The sequence below is a fragment of the Macadamia integrifolia genome, unplaced genomic scaffold (assembly GCF_013358625.1).
Source record: "Macadamia integrifolia cultivar HAES 741 unplaced genomic scaffold, SCU_Mint_v3 scaffold2518, whole genome shotgun sequence".
NCBI classification, from domain to species: domain Eukaryota; kingdom Viridiplantae; phylum Streptophyta; class Magnoliopsida; order Proteales; family Proteaceae; genus Macadamia; species Macadamia integrifolia.
Genome location: NW_024868768.1, coordinates 20,310 through 25,794, shown reverse-complemented (window position 1 = coordinate 25,794; position 5,485 = coordinate 20,310).

Here is a 5,485-nt window from a genome sequence, read left to right as displayed (position 1 = left end):
TGCTCATCATATGATATCTCTAAAGCTCACATCTAAGAACTATGTTTATTGGCGCACATAGGTCGTACCGTATCTCACTGGCCAACGCCTCTTCGACTTTGTCACCGGTGATAATCGTTGCCCTCAAGACCCTATCAAAGCCAAGGCATGGCGTGAACAAGATGCCTTTATTATGAGCCTTCTCATCGCCTCTCTCTCTGAAGAAGCCTTTTCATTAGCAGTTGGACGGACCACTAGCAAAGAGATCTAGGATGCACTCCATGCTGCATTCAGTTCTCCATCTACAACCAGGATTCTATCTCTCAATGTCTCTCTTCAAAATCTGGTTCACAAACCAGATGAAACCATTACTCAGTTTCTCCATCGAGCCAAGCATCTCTCCGATGAGCTAGCTGCTGCAGGGAAGCCCCTCCCATCAGAAGACTTTAACATCCACATCTGCCGGGCCCTACGCACTGAATATCAAGCCCTTGCCTCCATTATGATGGCACAAAAGGAACCCATCTCCGACACCGACATGCATGGTCTCCTTATGAGTCACGAGAACCTTCTGCACTCACGCCTTCCCATTGTTGATCCTGCCATCGATGTATCAGCCCATGTCACTCACCAAGGTCGTGGTCTTCCTTCCACTGGTGGTCGTGGTACAAGCTCCTCCCGAGGCCGTGGTCGTAGTCGTGCTAGTGGATTTGGTCGCTCTAATGCATTCGCTCACAATCCATGCACAATCTGTGGACGCACTAATCATCAGACAGACACTTGCTACTACCGCCCACAGGGCCCTACCAGAGCCGCCATTCTACTTACCCCTCCCCATCCCTACAATCGGCCACCACCTCAACCCAATGCCTACCATACTACACCCTTCCCTACCCCTCAACCTCCTACCATCGCACCTCCACCCCATCACCCCACACCTCCACAATCCTTCACCACCTCTTGGATCCCTGATACTGGAGCCACCCACCATTCCACCCCTGACTTAACCCAATTCTCCACCTGTGATCCATACACAGGTAATAACCAACTTGTGGTTAGTAATGGTAAGGGTCTTCCTATATCTCACATAGGCACTGCTTCCATCTCTTCTCCCTCTTGTTCATTTTCTCTTTCTAATGTTTTACATGTTCCCACTCTCACTTGTTCTTTGTTATCTGTTCAACAATTTTGCCATGACAATAATGTTTACTTTGAGTTTCACTCTTCCTTTTTCTCTGTGAAGGATCTGAAGACCAATCAAACCCTCTTCACTGGACACAGTAAGCATGGTCTCTATTCCGTTCCAGCGTCACCTTATGCCAATCTGGCCTCTGCCTCCTCTTTCAGTCGCTGGCATCATCGTTTAGGGCACCCTCATGAACGTGTGCTTCGTCTTATGTTACCGGGTCATCAGCTCGTGAAGTCTCATTCTTTATGTTCTACTTGCCAAATGGGCAAAGCTAGTAGATTGTCACTACGTGAAACTAGTACTCGTAGTTCCTCTCCTTTGGATTTGATTTTTAGTGATGCATGGGGCCCCCACCCCACAGTTTCTTCAAATGGGAATCGTTATTTTGTTATATTTGTTGATGATCATACTAAATATATTTGGTTTACTGCTTTAAAGTTGAAGTCTGATGTTTACTCTGCCTTTCGTACTTTTCAGGCCTTGGTGGAACGTCAGTTCTCTCGCTCCATCAAGGTCATTCAAATTGATTGGGGGGAGAATTCCGTACTCTCCCATCTTATTTTGCCAAGTTGGGCATCCAACACAGGTTATCTTGCCCTCATACTCATGAGCAACAGGGAACATTTGAACGTCGTAACAGACACATTGTTGAAACTGGGATTACCCTACTATCCCATGCCGCTGTTCCCCAGGCTTACTGGGATTATGCCTTTGAAACCGCAGTCTTTCTCATCAATCGCATGCCCTCCTCTATCACAGGTAACAAATCCCCCCATCAGTTAGTTATAGGCAACTCTCCGGACTACTCTTTTCTAAAAATCTTTGGATGCCTTTGTTATCCATGGCTCTGTCCTTACAATCATCACAAGGTTGAATCCCGTTCTGCCTCATGTGTTTTCTTAGGATATAGCCCTTCCCATCATGGTTATCGTTGTATGGATCTCATCACCCGTCGTATCTATATATCTCGCCATGTCAGATTTGACGAATCTACCTTCCCATTTCACACTGCACCACCATCCTCATCAACCCAACCCCCTCCTACTACCCCTCTCCCGTGGGGCATTGCACCTAACATACCTACCCCTCAACCTCACCCTAGCCCTCTACCTACACTCCCAAATCCACCCATCCCTCTCCCTGCCACCCCAGACCCGCCCCTACCCGAACCACCCTCTCCCATATCCCCTCCTTTCTCACCTCACCTAACCCTAACCGGCCCTAACCCTGACTCCTCTACCACCCCACCCCGTCGCACCAGAACCCTACACGATCTCTATGCTGACCCCTTGACCCTCTCTACCACCACCTCACCTGACCCGACTGAACCTACATGCTTCTCCCAGGCCCACAAGGTTCCTCATTGGCGTTCTGCTATGTCTGATGAATTTAATGCTTTATTACGAAATGGTACTTTGTCTCTTGTGCCTTACAGGGAAACTATGAATCTGGTTGGCTGCAAGTGGGTGTACCGCATCAAACGGAAGGCAGATGGCTCCCTTGAGCGCTATAAGGCCCGTTTAGTTGCTAAAGGATTTCATCAACAACCTGGTCTTGACTATCATGAGACCTTTAGCCCTGTCATCAAACCTACTACCATACGAACGGTCCTCTCCTTGGCCATATCTAACGGATGGGCTGTTCGTCAGCTTGATGTTCAGAATGCATTCTTGCATGGTATTCTCTCTGAGGAAGTCTACATGGCTCAACCCCAGGGTTTTGAAGATGCCCTGTGCCCTAATCATGTCTGTCGCCTCCACAAGTCCCTCTATGGGCTCAAACAAGCTCCTAGGGCTTGGTTTCACAGGTTAACTGAGTCCCTCACTCGCTCCGGTTTTCGGTCATCCCAAACCGATACATCACTATTTATCTACATGCAGGGCTCTGTTGTCACATATGTCCTTGTCTACGTCGATGACATCTTGGTTACAGGGAACCAACCAACTCATGTTCAGACTCTCCTTCATCAGCTTGCTTCAGAATTCTCTATCAAGGATCTTGGTCGTCTCAGCTTTTTTCTTGGTATTGAAGCCCTATATCGGTTTGATGGTGTCCTCTCTCAACACCGGTACATCACTGATCTCCTCCAGAGGGCTGGCATGACTGACTGTAAGCCCGTCACTACTCCCATGGCCACCACCTTTGCAGCATCTTCCACAGGGGGTGTCCTTCTTTCAGACCCCACCAGATATCGCTCCATTGTCGGTGCTCTCCAATACATCACCCTCACCAGGCCTGATGTGGCTTATTCAGTTAACCGTGCCTGCCAGTTTATGCATGCCCCCACCGAAGACCATTGGACACTAGTCAAACGGATTCTACGATATCTCCAAGGAACCAAGGATCATGGGTTGTTCATCTCCAAATCTAGTTCCCTCCAATTACAAGCATTCTCTGATGCTGACTGGGCTGGTGACAGTATGGATCGTAAATCCACAGGACGCTATGCCATCTATATGGGTTCTAATTTGATCTCCTGGGCCTCTAAGAAGCAGAAGACAGTTGCACGCTCCTCCACCGAGTCTGAGTACAAAGCAGTGGCTGATGCCTGCGCCAAACTCACTTGGCTTCGCTCTCTCTTTAAGGAATTAGGGATCCCTGTTTCCATTGCACCCATTCTTTGGTGTGACAACATTGGGGCCACTTACCTTTCGGTCAATCCGGTCTTTCATGCTCGTACCAAGCATGTTGAAATTGACTTCCACTTTGTTCGTGATAAAGTCGCCTCCAAGGAACTTCAAGTGCAGTTCATTTCAACCCATGACCAGATAGCCAATATCCTTACCAAAGCTCTCAGCTCTACACGGTTCTCCTTTCTACCGGACAAGCTGCGGATTCGACCATTCAAATCCCCACCTTGAGGGGGTGTATCAGGGCAATTAGCGTCCCACTCGAACTCAACCTCTAGAGTCATCCTCATACTCAACAACCTCTCCTACATTGTAGGCATTTTTAGTGAGCACAAACTCTAGAGACTACTTGCAGTCCAATACTACCTCATGAGATAGCAGAGTTGGAATAGGATCCCACATGTGATCATAGAGTTTGTCTATAACTCAATAATTGTAATCTCTATATAAGAGCACCATTGTACACTCATTAATGAAAATGCCAATATACAATTTCAACACATTATTATTCATTCTATCTTCCTATTGGTAGGTTAAAATTCTGAAATACTCCAAGTCTTCCTCAACACTCATCTTAAGTTCTTAACACAATGATGGCACTTTGTGAAAAAAATTCCTCCTTCACCATGGTTTTGGGGAAAATTAGGCCTAATTCGCAAAAGATGAACGGTTTGATCCAACAGCCAAGGGCATTTGTCCCCATCTCCAATCAAGTAAAGAAACATCCCAAGCCTTGTCCTTCGTCTTTCCACTCTTTGGGAGGGCCGGTACTCCACAAACTCCTTGTATTAATTGAGATTATAATAATAATCCCTCTTTTTAATCCTTATCAAACGCATGGTTGGATGGTGTTTAGGAACTAATAAATGAAAACGAAAGGCTTTTGGTTTTGGTGCTTCCCATCTATTTAAAAAAAAAAAAAAAAAAAAAAAAGAAGTGATGTGTAACCGACGTTACTGACTCCATTTAATTTGATATAAATTGATTGATATGCTGATTGATTTGATTAATTATCGGATGATGAAAAGTAGACCTACCGAAGATGATAAGTATAAAAAGCCCTACCTCCCTGCTTCCTAACCTCAAGATGAAAATGAAAAATCATCTGTCTCATGGATTTTTCGTATGGACATATATGGACAATTTTTTTATGGTCCAAATGGAAATTTTCTTGTCTTTCTCTAAAAGAGTACAAGTTTTATATATATATATATATATATATATATATTTTAGGCATATATATGTAACACTTTATTATTTATTTATATATCTAGTTAGTTAGTGTTGACATTACTTGACAATTGAAATGATAAAATTAATTCAAGTGGTGCGTGGGTTGTGACGATGGCTTTGCTCTTACACGTATGAATTATGTATTAATTCTCACGGAAGAATAAGGCTGTTGTTAATATTATATCTCCTTGGACAGGGATTGCCCCATTTATCAGATCGCACCCTGAGGTCTGGGTTCAAGGTTTCCCAATAGATCGTTGATTCATAGGGCACCTCAGCTCTGCTTTAGTATTTTCTTGGTTACAGGCTCTACATATACGAGTGAGTGAAGATGACCATAATTCCTTCGATCCTTCAAAGACTAACATTTATTCCCACCCCACCCCCCCCCCCCCCCAAAAAAAAAAATTTAACTTCACTTCATTTCACTTCACTTATGCCCAGTAGATATTCT